At 42.3% G+C, this 20,199-nt stretch overlaps 1 long non-coding RNA gene across 7 annotated transcripts in view; it reads left to right on the top strand.

Annotated features, from left to right (window-relative positions):
* LOC129703028 (uncharacterized) overlaps nucleotides 1-20,199 on the top strand; it is a 79,835-nt gene that overhangs the window by 1,117 nt on the left and 58,519 nt on the right. For all 7 annotated transcript variants that reach the window (XR_008724500.1, XR_008724501.1, XR_008724494.1 and 4 more), the window contains exon 2: nucleotides 1,512-1,608. This is a non-coding gene — a long non-coding RNA (uncharacterized LOC129703028). The remainder of the gene's footprint in view (nucleotides 1-1,511; nucleotides 1,609-20,199) is intronic.

The raw sequence follows: 20,199 nt of genomic DNA, 5'->3' as shown, positions 1-20,199 counted from the left end.
GGAATGAGAATGGAACGAGATATTTGCGTTAAATCGCTGTGCTTTTCGATATTGCTGTATTGTCACTGTCGAAGAACAACGATTTTTCATAGTCCATAAGTATGTGTTTAAAACTGTAGATAGACACCGCTCTGATAGACAGATAAAACTGCACGTGATTTCACCTTTAAAGTTGCTTTCATTAATTATTAAGCGGCACATTAAATTATTTCCGAGGAAGGGTCTCGACCCGAAACGTTACCCATTCCTTCTCTCCAGAGATGCTACCTGTCCCGCTGATTTACTCCAGCTTTTTGTGTCTATCTTCAGTTTAAACCAGCATCTGCAGTTTCTTCTTACACATTAAATTATGTGTATCCAGGCAGAAGTTGCAAAATAATCGTATGGCCACATTCTTCCCTGTATTCTGGAGTATTACAATGATTTAGATCTCTGGGAAGAAATAGAGCTAATGGAAATGGAGACGATTGCACTACATGTAAGATTTTTATATCATCTTTTATTCGTTTTTTGATACCTTGTGTGTATCAGCAGGAAAGTATGAGGGGAATAGGGTTCAGACGCAGGACTGAAATGATAAACGGCGAACAGAAGAAGTCTTTCCTGAATTTGAAATGCGCGGTCGCCTTCCCAAGAGCAATTAGTAATTATAGCCGCTGGTAAAATCGATAATATGTTATTTCAGCATCAAGAGTACACAATATTTATATTATTGCGAGAAGAACGGCAATTACAATGTATATGAGTTTTCGTATCTTAGTTACACAAAACGTATTTACATATTACAAAAATATCTAAACAATATTTTTTCCAGATTGTGAAATGAAAGAAAAAATCCGATTGCTCAGACATATGGTCAATGTAATATTAAACCCTAAATGCAATGCATCAGTTGAAAGTAAAATATGTGTGATCAATATGGTACCTGGAGACAGCCATCCTCCAATTGGGCAATGTATCTGGTTTTCTTAAATGTCCCGGTGAGGAAAGCCATGTTTTGTCATCAGTGCAATATTGCAGTAACGTAGAGACAAAGATTTGGAAATATTAATTTGAACATGGACAAATAAAGCAGTGTCTGTTTTTCAATAGTTGAGTTTGATTTCCTCCTCTCCGCCATATCCTTTCAGCGGAGTCTATACTCATATAACATGGCAGAAGCAGGAATTGACGAGATGACTGGAATATCAACCACGCAATCTGCTTCTTTCTAGAGCAGTGAAATCTAACATTATTTTTTTTTTACGCACAGTCGCTAGGTTGTAACCCAGACAGCAAACACAGACATAGTCTCTACCATTTATACACCACAACGAAATCACTCTAACTACTGTTGTTCCATTTTCTATGTAATGCCTGGCATTTTCACATTTCAGTCGAACGGGTGACACTTCGGTAGGGTGACGGGGAAATATTCTCTCTGATATATACATTGGCCAATATGTATAACATTTTGTAAGGGATATTTGTACATATTGTTCAAATAGTGAAATATTTTGTGTTGTTTTTAGGCTGGATAATTGGTGTTTCAGCTGGAGCCGATAACTTAGTGGAAGTGATGCTCGTTCTCCGTCCATTCAAAGTTGAATCATTATTTGGACCTCCCAGGTAAAAACAAAATCACTTGTGCACATTTCTACTGGTGTTAACTTGAGCAATAATCGAAATGACACTCACTACACTTGATTAACCAATGGGAAATATATGACAAACTCTCCAATTGTAAGATGAGCTATGCAGCTTAACTTGCAATTGAACTAATAACCTAATTTAGAAATAAAGTTAATTTGGGTGCATATTGTAGAGATTAATTAGAGTCATGGAATCATGAATAGATACGGCACGGAAACAGGCCTTGGGGGGGAACCGAGTCCAAGCCAGCCATCAGCCTATCGTTTTGGGCGTTATAAGAATTATCTGCCATCACTCCTCGAAAACTTGTAAATATACATCGTATTTTATTTTATTTCAATTCCATTTTAGTTGCCCGAATCAGCAATGGCGATCGTGCCTTTTTTTAAATCCCGGAGTTCTACAAATTTGAATGTGGAATTATTTCATTTGCTCCCCTTTTACATCATATATCTGTTAATAAGCAATCCGATTAACTGCTCAGTCTTTGGTTGTCAGTGTTTTAATAGTTCCTCGTTCAAATCCCTACGCTGCCATAGTTTCCACTGTTAGGATTGTTCTTTAAAAAATACGAAAATAAATTCGAGGAAGAATATTTCCCTGTGCAGTATTTCCTTCACTCCAATCCTTTTTTTAAAGTTTTTTAAATTTTATTCTGCATTTATTATTACTTCGTTTCAATTGCAGTTAGGGACCTTCGAGTTTAGCTTTCGCCGTCGTGCGACAAATAATACAATAATGAATATTGTTGTAAATTATTCTTGATTTAGAAAATTTAATGAATTGGTATTTGCTTCACTCGCGATTGGGGTCAAAGTCAATCTGGTAACAAATTTAGTACCGACTCGTTGACTGAATAAATGGGACTAGCTTAGATGGGCATCTTGGTCGACAAGGGTGAGTGGGGCTGAAGGGACCGTTTCCGTGCTGCATCAAGTCAAGTCAAGCTAATGGATAGCATCGTTTCGATGTTTATATCCAAACATCCATATCTCTTAAATATGCCTGCAGCATCTGTCTCTTATGTCAATTCCCACCAACTACGGAAACATGTATCAATTATTCATTTGATCTTCGTCCTCCTAACCAATAACCAACTTAATCTCGTTAGTCTATTCATTTGTTTAAAAGTGTGGTGAATGTCATCATTTTGCATATAGGAGCGAGTGCTGCAGACGCTTGTGGCGGTAAAAGCCATCTAATGATTCTGCCATCATTCAACTTTTATTCCTCTCCGGTTTATTTTTAATAACTTTATTTTTTTTAATAAACGACACAAAGTGCTGGGGTAACTCAGCAGATCAGGTGGTATCTCTGGAGAATATGGATTTGTGAAGTTTCGGGTCGAGACCCTTCTTCAGAATCACATTTTTCGGACCGAAATGTCGCCTATCCAAGCTTTCCATAGATTCTGTCCGACCCGCTGAGTTACTCCAGCTTTTTTTTTTTGTAAACCAGCATCTGCAGTTCCTTGTTTCTAACTTCATGTTCGGTTCATTTACTTGTTCTGGAGTAATATTAATTCATTGACTTTCCAAATGTTACCCAATGTTGCTGGAGCTGTCCACCCCGCCCCGCCCCGCCACGATCACCCAGAGAAATTGAACATTTTTGTGTGGCAATTTTATATTTCGTGTAACACAAAAAAAAAAAATTTTGTTCATAAAAGAGGCCATGTAGGACATCGTGAATATTTATTTGCGCCACGTCACACACACACACACACACACACACACACACACACACACACACACACACACACACACACACCCACACACCAATTGTTATCGCGTATATGTTCTCTTCAGAGAGGAAGTGTTCTTGTCAATTCCTCCGCAGCAGTTCCCTGAAGTAATCACGTGGAGTGTATTGTTCATTTTGCGTTTATTCCAGTTCTACCTGTCACGGTAAATAACCAGCCATCAATCAACGGGTGGCATTTCATTTTTCCTTCCAGTCAGAGCATGTCTATTAGCAAATGAAGAATTCTATTTCACACACCTGGGCTCTTGTTGATGTGTGAACAACATGTTGAGAATTATGCAATTGTAGCATCGCAGAGGGAAGCCAGAAGCCTCATCAAATCGCTATCACGTTTTTAAATTATAATTTAGTTAGTTCATTTTTGCCACTTAGGAATTAACTTTCCCGTTTGGGTAATGTTGTCCAGTTATTTTTTGAAAAACAGGAACGAAGCTTGTTACCATCATTTTTTCAGGCAGTGCGTTCAGAGCCAGCGCCTCCCATTACATGCTCATTGTTTCCTATGAGAGACTTTGAAAAATAAGAATCATATTTCACACATTGAATTTAGGACTTTTAATTCTTAACGTGGCCATAATCACAATCTAACCCGATGGAAAATAAGAACTCAAAGTGCCGTTTTAAAGTGCAAATGTTCCCGGGGAACATGAAATATTGTTAAACAAATTCTGAGATGATAATAAATTAGTGATAAGCCAGTAATATTGCGATTGCCAACAATATGTCGACGGTTTCCCTGCTGGAGTTTCACAACTTGGCAGAGAAGAACTACAGGCACAGATTCATATCTGGCCCGTGTAATAGACTGCACCACATTTGCAACTCTCTGTAATAAATATTGCACTCTTGGGCAAAGCTGCTCCCAAACCAGGCAATGACGCGTCACAATATGATGCTTTCTACGATGCAACTGTAGAAGCTGGTAAGACGACATGCCAAACTTCCTCAGTCTTCAAAGGAGGTAACATAGAAACAAAGAAACATAAAAAATAGGTGCAGGAGTAGGCCATTCGGCCCTTCGAGCCTGCACCGCCATTCAATATGATCATGGCTGAAGTAGAGGCATGTGTGTGCTGTCTTGATCATAGCATCAATATGGTGGTCTATGACAGATTGCTAGTGATATTTACATCGAAGAACTCGAAGCTCTCGACCAAAATTCAAAATTATAGATGGCGATCGGGACTTTTATACCACCTCGTTACCTTGAGGCAATATAACTTGCTCCTTCATCTTGCTGACAGTGGAGAGGCGCCGATTGTTTTGACACTCTTTTACTCTGCTGTATGTCGCTTCATATACTGTTTCATCATTGTTCGTGATAGGGCTCATGATGGCGGTATTATTTGCAAACTTTAAATGGTCTTAGTTGTCCAATCGTGCGTGTATAGGGACTGTAGTATGGGCACCATACTACACTATTGTGGCTTTGCATGTGATCCTGGAGGTCTCCGAAATTCCATCATCTTCAAGCGAGGTAACCAGAGTGTGGTCCACCTGTTTTCTCAGAGTGTCAACTTGGTCCTTCTCCATCACCTCCTCCAGGCAGTCTGAAGAAAGGTCTCGTCCCGAAACGTCACACATTCCTTCTCTCCAGAGATGCTGCCTGCCCCGCTGAGTTACTCCAGCATTTTGTCTACCATCTCTATATTATCTCTGCTTTCTGATGGAATGTGTGTGGTCATCTTAATGAATAGGTCCGCGAGGAATGTAATATAAATGCAGACTGGTTTGAGGCAAGGCTTGGTGCTTGACCAAACCTCTTCTAGTTATTTTCTTGCGCGGTGTTGAAACTTACCACTGGGAACATTTTGACTAGAATGGCTAATCAGCAAAATGAATGGGGTAACTTTGAAGCCCACATTGAATCCATTCCAGAAGGAATTACCCCCAAAATACAAGAGAACTAGCCTTTCACATGACAGCTACAAAAGGGGTCCTCCACTGACCTGTCCTTGCGACACAGCAGCAACCCCCATTTATAAAGATCCGATCGAGACTCTGACAAATGTTCACCTCTCATATTCTCACATCTTGGGAACGATCTTTCAACGAAGGCAAGTACGCGCGGTGTCCATTCACTATCTGCCTCAGAGCGTTCGCACGGCCCTGAGACACCTGAGGATGTAAGGTTCTTGGTCCACCTGGCAACACATAGAAAACGCGAAGCTACCTATTGCAGGCGAGTTATTGCAAGGGAAAAATGGCAACTCCCTCGCTGCAAAATTATTCAAATATATTGGCAGATTGAGCAGACTAATGTCTGTGGCCCTCTCCCAAGCTAACATTCCCGGCACCAGCTGAACTCACTTTACGCATTTGATCCTATCTGCATGCGGACACGCGAAACAGACACCCCACTCTTCACTCTGTTACGGGGAGAGATCACAGGATGAAATGCGAGAAAGATGCAAGGATGTTTGCAAAGCCTCCTTGGTATGAACATATATATCTTCTCCGCCGACTGCAACAAATTCCTGGTCAAAAGCCACTCAATGTTTTTAAAAGAATCATTCAGAATGGCATTGACAACCTCGAATAACAACCTCGAACAACCTTTATTATTCTGTTGCAAATATGCGCGCCAATCTGAGGAGGGATCTCTAACCGGATCGTCACATATCCATGTTCTCCAGAGATGCTGCCTGACCCAACTGAGTTACTCCAGTACTGCTCGGCCTTAACCGGTATTAGTTCTTTGTTTTTAGGTTTAAACATTTAATTGTCCCGTTTAATTAAACATGTCACTTGGCACTTGACTACTGAAGACATTTGTTGGGAGTTCGCTTAATCCTAGCGAAAGGATCTTCTTCTTCTTGCGTGTGGCGTGCACAGCCTATAGTTGTCGGACAACTTGTTCTATTTGATCTTGTTTGATTGTGCACACCGGGTTGATTGCATTCGTCGAAACAGGGCGGACCACGTGAATGTCGCAATCATCCACCCCAGCGAAAGGATGAAAGGAGCGCATTAGTTTATAGACCGCCAGCACATCCCCGCTCCATCCCGCACCTCCTGTCTCTCCGTGCCGCATTCCGCTGCTCCTTAGAACCCACACAATAGAGAAGAGGACAAGCCATACCTCACTCCCTCCCACCACACTACCTGAAACGGAGAAGAAGAAGAAAGTAAAAAGCACACATTCTGGAAGAACTCAGCTGGGGATTGAAAATGGACAGCCGAGGTTTCGGGTCAGGGCCCTTACAGCCCGAAGAAGGATCCCAAGCTGAGACCTCGCCTATCCATTCACCCCACAGATGCTGCCTGACCCGTCGAGTCGCTCCAGCACTTTGTGTTGTTCTTAAGAATCCAGCATCTGCTGTTTCTTGGCTCAATAATGACCCACCCATTTCTCCATTGTATTCTGTCTATGTTTCCGAAGTACTGTTAATGATTGACTTATTGAAGTCCATTCCGGGAACAAGCATAAATGGATTGGCACCACACAATGAGTGTGGTGAGTAAGTGTCTCCTGTTATTGGACTATTACTTCGACAACTTCAAAAATAGCTGTGTATCTCCCTCTAGTACCGAGAGTTAATCCCCGCTAATGGGTGATCGGCGGTAATACCGCAATCGAATACTGTCTTGACAGCTCCGTGCTATTATCTGTATTCTGTCTCACTCCCCGATGTCAATGCTGTGAATAATTTGCGGAAACGGACCGCCACGCCATCTTTAAACATTTCCAATGAAAACCATGTTGAGCGCATTAATGGCTTCTTGCAATGGCCCAATCGCTATCATTTTACCATTAGCATTTGCACGTCTCTTTCTGGTGTGAAAATGAACCACCTGGTTTGAGAATCGGAAGGTTCTGCAGTTCGGCTGTTTTAGTTTCGTTTGGAGCTACAGCGCGTAAACAGGTCCTTCGGCTCACCGAGTCCGCAACGACCAGCGATCCCCGCACACTAACACTATCCTGCACACACTAGGGACAATTTTACACATACACCAAGCCAATTAACCTACAAACCTGTACGCCTTTGGAGTGTGGGAGGAAACAGAAGATCTCGGAAAAAAACCAGCGCGGTCCTGGCGAGAAGATACAAATTCCGTACAGACAGCATCCGCAGTCTCTTGCGCTGTAAGGCAGCGACTCTACCGCCGCGCCACCTTGGCCGCCCATGTAGGACGAAGCTGCAGATGCTGGTTTACACCGAAGATAGACACAAAATGCAGGAGCTCAGTGGGTCCGGCAGCATCGCTGGAGAGAAGGAATGGGTGACGTTTCGGATCGAGATCCTTCTTCAGAACCTGGATGTGCTGTTCTTATTCATGAGCACGGGAACAAGAGTGACCACTCACCCATCATACATGCACAGTACTGCCATTCTAACAGATTTTAAGTGGTCTGCGTCTCAAACCCATCGACATTTCCGTCGAACATTTGTTTGAATTAACCACTCTCAAAGTATCAACATCTATGAAAGTAAATGCAATTGACAAAATATGAATTAGTATTAGTTTAACATTAAGAAACTTTAGCCCAGTGCAAACACGAGGCCGCATTAAGCGAGTAATGAAGTCAAAGAGTGATACAGATGGAAACAGGCCCTTCGGGCCAACTTGCCCACACCGGCCAACATGTCCTAACTACACTAGTCCTGCCTGCCTGCGTTTGGTCCATATCCCTCCAACCTGTCCTATCCATGTACCTGTCAAAGCACTAATAGAACTAATATTTGTGCCAAGCCAAACAATCGTGGTAAGAGTTTCCGTAACTTTAAATACATCGATCCAGTCAATCGATCTACTCGAGAGAGTGCCAGTTTTCCATTTCCCGTTGTGTGAAGCAAAGCATTCTGATCTCACTCCGAGTGCTCAGCTGCAATTGTAAATAATAGTGGCTTAGTTCTGGACACCATCGCCATCTGCAAAATATTATTCAGCTCTTTTGCCTACTATTACCATTTTAGATTACTATTTGTATCGATCTGTTGGCTTCCGTTTCTATATTCAAAACCCTAAAACTTAAGCAAGTTTCCCGTCATTTAAAAATGTGAGTTCCCCTGAGATTCCAAGTGATTAAGCGCGCACGTTTCGGACATTGAATTCGCTAGTGCACCGGTTTATCCACTCATTGTATCTTTGTTCCTTTATAATGTTACTCTCTAATACATAATATCTACCACACCCCATCTTTTTTGGTGCCCTATCTGAAATGCAACTAATCGGGTTTTTTTCACGTGGTTTGCTGGTCGCACTGGAATGGTTCCATTCCATTTTCCAAGAAATTATTTAAATCAAATTAGATGAGATATGTGTTCGGCGTTGGATGTTTTAAGAAGCGAGACGCACACGGAACAGCAGATGTTAGAATCTCAAAGCACAGTGCTGGAGTAACTCAGCGGGTCGGGCAACATCTGTGGAGGGAACGGACAGGTGACGTTTCGAATCGGGTCGAGATGGCTTCCGACCCGAAATGTTGCCTGTCCATTCCCTCCACCGGTGCTGCCTGACCCGCTGAGTTAGTTACTGCAGTACTTTGTGTATTGGAATGTTTAACTTTATCGCAATGACTCCAGTTCCGAAGAAACATTCACTTAAGCTCTTCCCTTCCTACCGCCAAGTATCACTACAGTCACATTACCAACTAAACGTAAGATTGTTTTAAAATAGCGAGATACAGCCAAATATACTTAGTATATAAAGAAACGAAAGCCCAGGTTAATGCAAATATGAAGCCGGATCCAGCTGGCCAGCGCTGTCTAAATATCAACTGTATCGCTCAAAATTGTAGTGGTGATGATCTGCTGCTATAATAATTTCGGGTAAGACAGGGATCTTAGGAGGTCCATTCTCGGAAACATGAAAGGATCATAGAGGCGTCCAGCGGGCACTAAACTGTCAAGCCAAGCCAACAAATAAGGGGTGAAATCGGTGTATGACAAAAGGAAAATCAGAAAAGGAGGAAAAACAAAATATCATTCTGAGAAACAAATATCTGAGAGCGAAATTTGGAGTGAATTCGAAATAGAGATGGCCAATCTTCCCAAAATCTTGATTACAGGAGAGGTGGGGACCAACTGCGAAAATTGAGTTTATTCAACCCACCATTTGCTGCACGGTACATGCAGTGATTTCACTAATGAAGACAATAACAAGTGTGCATTATTTAAACAGGAACTTTGGCCATTGTAAATGGCGTAGAGAATGGATGCGGAAGTGGGAGAACACAGAACTAGCATGGTCGGTGTTAAAAGACACAACGTGCTGGAGTAACTCAGCAGTTTGGGCAGCATCTGGAGAACATGGATAGGTGTGCTTGTGGGTCTCGGTTTGACGAAGATACTATTTTCATGCACTATCTTTCAATCAATCAATAGAATCTACTTAAGGGGCAAAGTCGAATTTATTCATAGATAAATAAGTGTGTTTGCAGTGATTCTGTTAGATCACGAACTTGGTAGTTGTAAGCACTGATGGAACACACTTTAGTCATTTACTGAATGATACTGTCCAATTTAGTTTAGAGATAGTTAGAGATACAGCGCGGAAACAGGCCCTTCGGCCCACCGAATTCGCACCGAGCAGTGATCCTCGCACATTCGCATACGACAATTTACATTTAGAAACATAGAAATTAGGTGCAGCCTTCGAGCCTGCACCGCCATTCAATATGATCATGGCTGATCATCCAACTCAGTATCCCGTACCTGCCTTCTCTCCATACCCTCCGATCCCCTTAGCCACAAGGGCCACATCTAACTCCCTCTTAAATATAGCCAATGAACTGGCCTCAACTACCCTCTGTGGCAGAGTTCCAGAGATTCACCACTCTCTGTGTGAACAAAAGTTTTTCTCATCTCGGTTTTAAAGGATTTCCCCCTTATCCTTAAGCTGTGACCCCTTGTCCTGGACTTCCACAACATCGGGAACAATCTTCCTGCACCTAGCCTGTCCAACCCCTTAAGAATTTTGTAAGTTTCTATAAGATCCCCTCTCAATCTCCTAAATTCTAGAGAGTATAAACCAAGTCTATCCAGTCTTTCTTCATAAAACAGTCCTGACATCCCAGGAATCAGTCTGGTGAACCTTCTCTGCACTCCCTCTATGGCAATAATGTCCTTCCTCAGATTTGGAGACCAAAACTGTACGTAATACTCCAGGTGTGATCTCACCATGACTGCAGTAGAACCTCTCTGCCCCTATACTCAAATCCTTTTGCTATGAAAGCTAACATACGATTCGCTTTCTTCACTGCCTGCTGCACCTGCATGCCTACTTTCAATGACTGGTGTACCATGACACCCAGGTCTCGCTGCATCTCCCCTTTTCCTAATCGGCCACCATTTAGATAATAGTCTGCTTTCCTGTTTTTGCCACCAAAATGGATAACCTCACATTTACCCACATTATACTGCATCTGCCAAACATTTGCCCACTCACCCAGCCTATCCAAGTCACCTTGCAGTCTCCTAGCATCCTCCTCACAGCTAACACTGCCCCCCAGCTTAGTGTCATCCGCAAACTTGGAGATATTGCCTTCAATTCCCTCATCCAGATCATTAATATACATTGGAAATAGCTGGGGTCCCAGCACTGAGCCTTGCGGTACCCCACTAGTCACTGCCCGCCATTGTGAAAAGCACCCGTTTACTCCTACTCTTTGCTTCCTGTTTGCCAGCCAGTTCTCTATCCACATCAATACTGAACCCCCAATGCCTTGTGCTTTAAGTTTGTATACTAATCTCTTATGTGGGACCTTGTCGAAAGCCTTCTGGAAGTCCAGATACACCACATCCACTGGTTCTCCCCTATCCACGCTACTAGTTACATCCTCGAAAAATTCTATAAGATTCGTCAAACATGATTTACCTTTCGCAAATCCATGCTGACTTTGTCCAATGATTTCACCACTTTCCAAATGTGCTGCTATCCCATCTTTAATAACTGATTCTAGCAGTTTCCCCACTACCGATGTTAGACTAACTGGTCTGTAATTCCCCGTTTCCTCTCTCCCTCCCTTCTTAAAAAGTGGGGTTACCTTTGCTACCTGCCAATCCTCATGAACTACTCCAGAATCTAAAGAGTTTTGAAAGATTATTACTAATGCATTCACTATTTCTGGAGCTACTTCCTTAAGTACTCTGGGATGCAGCCTATCTGGCCCTGGGGATTTATCGGCCTTTAATCCATTCAATTTACCCAACACCACTTCCCAACTAACCTGGCTTTCACACAATTTCTCCAACTCCTTTAACCCGCGGTCCCGTGCTATTTCCGGCAGATTATTTATGTCTTCCTTAGTGAAGACGGAACCATAGTAGTTATTCAATTGGTCCGCCATATCCTTGTTCCCCATGATCAACTCACCTGTTTCTGACTGCAAGGGACCTACATTTGTTTTAACTAATCTCTTTCTTTTCACGTATCTATAAAATCTGTTGCAGTCAGTTTTTATGTTCCCTGCCAGTTTTCTTTCATAATCTATTTGTCCTTTCCTAATTAAGCCATTTGTCCTCCTCTGCTGGTCTCTGAATTTCTCCCAGTCCTCTGGTATGCTGCTTTTTCTGGCTAATTTGTACGCATCATCCTTCGCTTTGATACTATCCCTGATTTCCCTTGTTATCCATGGGTGCACTACCTTCCCTGATTTATTCTTTTGCCAAACTGGGATGAACAATTGTTGTAGTTCATCCATGCAGTCTTTAAATGTCTTCCATTGCATATCCACCGTCAACCCTTTTAGAATTAATTGCCAGTCAATCTTGGCCAATTCACGTCTCATACCCTCAAAGTTACCTTTCTTTAAGTTCAGAACCATTGTTTCTGAATTAACAATGTCACTCTCCATCCTAATGAAGAACTCAACCATATTATGGTCACTCTTGCCCAAGGGGGCACGACTACAAGACTGCTAACTAACCCTTCCTCATTACTCAATACCCACTCTAAAATAGCCTGCTCTCTCATTGGGTCCTCTACATGTTGATTTAGATAATTATCCCGCATACATTCCAAGAAATCCACTTGCTCAGCACCCCTGCCAATTTCATTCACCCAATCTACATGTAGATTGAAGTCACCCATTATAACTGTTTTGCCTTTGTCGCACGAATTTCTAATTTCCTGTTTGATACCATCTCCAACTTCACTACTACTGTTAGGTGGCCTGTACACAACACCCACCAGCGTTTTCTGCCCCTTAGTGTTTCGCAGCTCTACCCATACCAATTCCACATCCTCCAAACTAATGTCCTTCCTTTCCATTGCGTTAATCTCCTCTCTAACCAGCAACGCTACCCCACCCCCTTTTCCTTTCTCTCTATCCCTCCTGAATATTGAATATCCCTGGATGTTCAGCTCCCAGCCTTGGTCACCCTGGAGCCATGTCTCCGTGATCCCAACTATATCATAATCATTAATGGCTATCTGCACGTTCAACTCATCCACCTTATTACGAATACTCCTTGCATTGAGACACAAAGCCTTCAGGCTTGTTTTTACAACGCTCTTACCCCTTATACAATTATGTTGAAAAGTGGCCCTTTTTGATTTTTGCCCTGGTTTTGTCTGCCTGCCACTTTTACTTTTCACCTTGCTACCTATTGCTTCTACCCTCATTTTACACCCCCCTGCCTCTCTGCTCTTGTACCCATCCCCCTGCCACATTAGTTTAAATCCTCCCCGACAGCACTAGCAAACACTCCCCCAAGGACATTGGTTCCATTCCAGCCCAGGTGCAGACCGTCCTGTTTGTACTGGTCCCACCTCCCCCAGAACTGGTTCCAATGCCCTAAAAATTTGAATTCCTCCCCCTTGCACCATTTTTCAAGCCACGTATTCATCAGCAATATCCTCCTATTTCTACTCTGACTGGCCCGTGGTACTGGTAGTAATCCAGAGATTATTACCTTTGAGGTCCTACTTTTAAGTTTATCTCCTAGCTCCCTAAATTCATCTTGTAGGACCTCATCCCTTTTTTTACCTATATTGTTGGTGCCAATATGCACCATGACAACTGGCTGTTCGCCCTCCCCCTCCAGAATGTTCTGCAGCCGTTCAGTGACATCCCTGACCCTTGCACCAGGGAGGCAACATACCGTCCTGGAGTCTCATTTGTGGCCGCAGAAACGCCTATCTATTCCCTTGACAATTGAATCCCCTATTACTATTGCCCTTCCACTTTTTTTCCCCCCCTCATGTGCCGCATTTATACCAAGCCAATTAACCTACAAACCTGAAGGTACACAAAAATGCTGGAGAAACTCAGCAGGTGCAGCAGCATCTGTGAAGAAGGGTTTCGGCCGGAAACGTTACCTATTTTCTTCGCTCCATAGATGCTGCTGCACCCGCAGAGTTTCTCCAGCATTTTTGTGTACCTTCGATTTTCCAGCATCTGCAGTTCTTTCTTGGACAACCTACAAACCTGTATGTCTTTGGAGTGTGGGAAGAAACCGAAGATCTCATTAAAAAAAAAACACGTACACGGGGAGAACCTACAAACTCCGCACATATAGCACCCGTAGTCGTGATCTCTGGCACTGCAAGCGCTATAAGGCAGCAACTCTACCGCTGCGCCAGTTGCAGAGTACAGCACATTTTGAAAATTCATATGGCCCAGGAGAAGATATACTTTGCATTGGTATTGGTTTATTATTGTCACTGTGCCGAGATTCATTTAGAAGCATTAGTTTGCATGTTATATACAAGTACAGCTGGTTGTACAAAGTGATAAATACAGTGAAGGATAGAGTATTACAGCAGTGAACCGCAATGTGTTAGGTTGGAAGATCAACTAGACCAGTGATTCCCAACCTGGGGCCATGGCACATTTCAGGGGGGCCACAGAAAAATTTGGGGATTTAGGGGGCCACCGGCTCAATGAAGGGGGCCACAGAGCTACCTCCTAAATTTCAGTTCTAATAAATTTAAATCTATGTAGTTGAAATATATTTTTAATGTATGATTATAAATGGTTGTTTTATTGAACCCACAAAATATTTTTGATGTTTGTGGAATAGAATAAAAGAGGATATATGTGTGATTAATAAACACTGATATTTTTATGGAAGGTATTATAATATTGAAGTACTTTTTTTCTGCTAATAATGTAAGGGGGGGGTGGGCACAAAAAAATTAAAAGATCCCAAGGGGGCCATGAACTAAAAAAGGTTGGGAACTACTGGACTAGACCATAGGAAATTGGCGGCCAGTTCAGTAGTCTGATAACAATTGGAAAGTAACTGCTCCTGAATCTGGTGAAAGGTGTTTTCAAGCTTTGTATCTATAGAATATAGAAGGGGGAATAACCTGGATGAAAACGGTCTGGAATTATGTTGGATGCTTTCCTGAGGCAGCCTGGGTGTAGTTGGAGTCCATGGTGGGAGGCTGGTCTGTGTGGTGGACTGGATTACATCCTCAACCTTCTGCAATTTCTTGCGGTCTAGGGCAGAGCTGCACCCTAATCAAGCTGTGGTGCAACCCAATAGTATACTTTCTACAGTGCCTCTGAACAAGTTGGCATGAGTTGTTGTGCAACATGCTGATCTTCCTTCACCTCCTGTGGATGCAGAGGTGTATTTTGGCCACAGCTTCAATGTTTTCGGTCCATGACAAAATGTTGGTGATACTTACGACTCCTTTTAGCTCTTGATCATTTCCACTTTGGCACCATTGATGCAGAATGTAGCATTTGCTCCACCTCATTTCGTGAAGTCAATAACTAACTCCTTTCTCTTGCTGACATTTAGGGAGAGGTTATTGTCTTGATACCATGGTACTTAGCATCTATCTCCATCCTCTACTCCATCTCAAGACTGCTCAAGATCTCACCCAGTGGTATCATCTGCAAATTTGTAAATGGAGTTAGAGCAGAATTTGGCCGCACAGTCTTGAATGTATAGGAAGTGTAGTAAGGGGCTGAGGACGTATCCTTGTAGAGCAGCAGTGTTGAGAATTATTGTTGGGGATGGTTTGTTATTTTTCATCACTGATTTTGGTCTATGGTCAGAAAGTCAAAGATTCAGTGGCAGAGTGGGGTGCTGACTCCTATGTTGAGGAGTTTGTTTGTGATTATGGTGTTGAAGATGGAGCTATATTTAAGAAATAGGTATCTGATAAGTGTCCCTGTTATCAGGGTGATCCAGTGATGAATGTAGTGCTAACAAGATGACATTTGCCATGGACCTGATGCTACAGTAGGTTGCTATAAACCATCAGTGGATCAAGGCTACAAGGGAGGTAGGAGTTAATGTGCACCATAATCATGTCACAATGGTGGATATCAGAGCCACTGAATGGTAGTAATGAAGGCTTGCCACCCTGCTTTCCTTTGGTCCCTGGGTGATGGTGGCCTTCCTAAACCAGGTGGGAACATCAGAATGGAGTAGACAGAGGTTAAAGATGTCTGTGAATTCTCCCACTGCTGGTCCACACAGGTCCTAAGGGTACGGACTGGGTCTCCATCCAGGCCAATTGCTTTCCGTGCGTTCACTGTCGGGAAGGCCAAACTGATATTGGCAATAATTTTACTAGCTACCATTTTTTAAAAATTTGATAGCCTGGTACTGTTTAAGGGAAAGATAATATTCAAGTGTCGACAGGAATAATGAAATTCTAAACCTGCAGCTTTACCAGCACATTAGATGCAACAATAAAAAATAAATATACAATAAATGATCAGTTATTTTCAGTACATTACGCCATGATTACCAAAGACCACATTACCCTAAGCAACCATAGTAGAGCAAACTCCATAGTGATTTGGTGCTGACGTTGGGTTAGGCAGGGTCATTCAAGAACCTGATGGTTGATGAGAAGCTGTTCTTTAACCCAGAGTTAACATTCCCAGTGTTGAAACAATGAACAGCAGATACAAAAGGACACAAGGTGCTGGAGTAATGCAGCAGGTCAGACAGCATCTCTGGAGAACATGGATAGGTGACCTTTTGGGTCGAGATGCTTCTGCAGACAAATTCCTGTACCACCTTCTTGGTGGTAGCAGTGAGATGGCCAGGGTGGTGTGGGACTTTGATGATATTAGTTAGCTTTGTGAGGCAGAGATCTCTTCTATTTCCGGAGATCAGTACTTGTGATGGACCAGACAACGTTCACCTACTTTCTGCAGTCTACTTAGTTCTTCAGCATTCAAATTTCTGAATCAGATCGCGATATAGCCAGTCAATATGTACTCCATCATACACTTGTAGACATTCAACAGATGATTCTTAATCAGTGTAACGATATCTTTCTTGTAGCAAATTTGTTAGTGTAACATGAAAAATCTGGAAAGTGTGCAGAGAAGATTTAAAAGGATGTGCCACAACTTGAGGGCTTGAGCTATAGGGAGAAGTTGGGCAGGCGAGGACGTTGTTTTTTTGAGTACAGGAGGGTGAGGAGTGATCTAATAGAGGTGTATCAACTCATGAGGGGGATAGATAGGGTGCATGAACACATTTTTACCCAGACTAGGGAAATCGAAAAGCATAGGACATTGGTTTAAGGTGAGAGGGGAAATATTTAAAAGGAGCTCAAGGGGAAACTTTTTCACAGAGTGTGTGGTAGGTAAATGGATACGCTGCCAGAGTGGGTGGGTGAGGAAGGAACTATAAGAACATTTAAAATACACTTGGGTTGGGTACATGGATAGGAAAGGTTTAGAGGGGATATGGACCAAACTAGGGCAGGTAAGATGTGTAGGTGGGGCATCTTGTTTACCATGGGCAAGTTGGGCTGAAGGGCCTGTTTCTATGCTATATGACTCTATGGCTCGATTTTGTAACATGGCTAAACTTTTGAAAGTAGTGACTTGTATCCATAACATTTCAAGAGTCAAGAGTACAGACTTGTAAACTTGCAGTGGCACAACCAATATATAAACATGTGCAGGAAGGAATTGTAGATACTGGTTTAAACCGAAGAGAGACACAAAAACCTGGAGTAACTCAGCGGGACAGGCAGCATCTCTGGAGAGAAGGGTGACTGTTCGGATCGAGCCACTTCTTTAGACTGGTTAGACTATATCTCTCGTTTCCCTCGCCCCTAACCAGTCTGAGGAAGGGTCACCCATTCCCTCTGTCCAGAGATGCTGCCTGTCTCATTGAATCACTCCAGCTTTTTGTGTCCATCATAGATGTGTATGTCTGTGTTTAAGACAAACAATAATAATGCAGAGACAATACTCCAGGTTTTTTTTTAAATATTAATTTTCGTCATAAAACTTGCATTCAGTATTACAATCAATACACTGAAGGAATTATAATGAGCGCTGATAAAAGTTTAAAAGAAACAAAATGGTCCGGGAAATAGGGAACACCTATAAAATTCTAAACTGTCCTTATGAACTGATCTGTGATCTTTAGAAATTATTTACAGTTACAGTCGATGTGCAAATAAATAATTTCTAAAGACCTTTCAACATCCACAATGCTATGGATGTCCATACTGGAAATAGACACAAAATGCTGGCGTAACTCAGCGGGACAGGCAGCATCTCTGGGGAGAAGGAGTGGGTGACGTTTCGGGTCGAGACCCTTGTTCAGACTGAAGAACTGAGGAACTTCAGACTGAAGAAGGGTCTCGACCCGAAACGAAAAAGGGTCTCGCCTGAACCTCTGTGTTACTCCAGCTGTTCCTGCCTATCTCTGGTCATTGCTAAAAGCCAATGGAATGCATAGGTTTACTTTTCCTTTCAAAAAAAGTCATCACAGATTGCTACCACGATATTTAGCTAATTCACCGAATCTTACACCACCATATTTGCGTTATCCTAAGCATTGTTCCTAACCATCTTGTCCCATAAACAGCACCACCGCCCCCCCCCCCCCCCCCCCCCCCCCCCCCCCCCCCCCCCATTTTTTTTCATGTCAAGAAATCAGGCTACATGTTTTAATATAGATGATTCATCGCTGCGCCAAAAAGAGAAGTCATGACTGAAATAAACGTGTTGAATCTCTAGTCACTACCCCGAAACTCTCCTAAACTTACGGGTCATTCTTCAGAAACATCGTCTACCCATTCCCTCCACAGATGCTGCCCGAGCCGCTGAGTTTCTCCATCACTGTGCTTTGCTGAAGATTTCAGCATCTGCAGATACTGTTGGTTTCTAATAACCATGCGGAAGCTCAGAGGGATTTGCGACACTGGCCTTGATCATATCATACGGTAATCAACAAGCAAATCCATATGTAGTCATCTTATTTAACTATATTTTAGGAACGGTCTGATGCTTGAAGACTTCATTTTGCAAATTCTTCTATGATTCATCAGTAACTGTATTAATTTACCTGCAAGTTATGCTCAAAGCCAAATAGATTAGGTCTGAAGAAGGGTCTCGACCCGAAACGTCACCCATTCCTTCTCTCCAGAGATGCTGCCTGTCCCGCTGAGTTACTCCAGCATGTAGCGTCCATCTGCGGTTTAAACCAGCATCTGCGATTCCTTCCTACACCGACATCAGTGCTGTTATTAAATTTCATGGTGTAATTTACAACCTGGACTGATAGAAATGCTTTAGATAGGACGGTGGTTTAAACGTTGCATAAAAATCGAACATCTCAGCTAGCCTATTGATATTTCAGGCTTACTTTTTCGAACGTATAATTAGATATATTTAAGTTTGTCCATAAGAACCCCGTTTACCAAAACAGCTGGCTTGCATCAAAAATCCTGTGCCAGATTCAAGATATATAGGATTACGATACAAGTAACACTCCATAAGCAATTAGCACGGTTAATTCATGGGGTGATAAATTACAGCGAATCTCCCAATGAAAGGCATATTTCTACATATATGGCTTGTAAATGGCACGGTGGTTGAAGGTTATCTGATATTAGCAGGTCGGGAATTACCATATTAAACTATAATGACCGCAGAGGAAATAAAATGATTGATCATCGAACTTATGGTACTGACAGCTCCAACCCGGCCTGTGATTTTAAAGTCCAGATGGTTGGTGTATATTTTATGTCGCTTATAAGAATGTATTACATGTTGTGATTCAACTTATAATGATCTAATTTGTTCACTATTCCGAAACTATCCAACAACTGCACGGAACGATTGTTATAGATGTTTTCGCTGCGTCGCGCCGTCAACACGTTTTGGCGGGGGTAGTTTCAAAGATAAATTCACCGAGGATCAGTTGTCTTAAAGGGCAGCATCAGTTATTCAAAGGCACTCGCACTACCAATGTCGCAATCAGCTTTTATTTGTAAAGAACTTCCTAATTAATAAACACGCTCACGAACAACAACACCGGGTTAGATATCGAATGACGGAAGGACAGAAATCCCATTACCTCGTGGACTCTTTTGAATTCCTCAGAGTCCAGGAATGGCAACATTTGAAAACCCTCACCGCCGTTTTTAGTTGGATTCTTTCGTGTACATCCATGAGTTTGTGGCTTGAAACTGAACGAACGTCACTGAAATGCAAACAAATATCATGCTTACAAAGCACACAACAAATCAAATTATATTTAATCATATCAGCTAAGTATTTTCACTAAATCGATTTGCAGTTCGATGTATTTACTTTGCAAGGTTGACTTTTGTGTCAAATTGAAACAGCACGCATCTGCACAAAAGCTGCAGTTTACAATTGGAATCTGCGGTTCAAATTAAATCCGGATTAAAGGCCGGCGAGATTCTTTCAAACGGGAGTAACACACGCCAGTTAGATTTGAGATGGGATCAAATTAGTGATTGGCTAAATCAATTCTGCAAACTGGGAAAGGTTGGCCATGGAAAATTATTGGACACGGCTTCAAAACTTTAGATAAGAGAACCAATAGACTGCATTATGTGTAGGAAGGAACTGCAGATGCTGGTTTAAACCGAAGATAGACACAAATA

Source organism: Leucoraja erinacea, chromosome 1 (genome assembly GCF_028641065.1).
Source record: "Leucoraja erinacea ecotype New England chromosome 1, Leri_hhj_1, whole genome shotgun sequence".
Lineage (NCBI taxonomy): Eukaryota > Metazoa > Chordata > Chondrichthyes > Rajiformes > Rajidae > Leucoraja > Leucoraja erinaceus.
The sequence above is the reverse complement of the archived record's forward strand: the minus strand, read 5'-3'. Positions and strand labels throughout refer to the sequence as shown.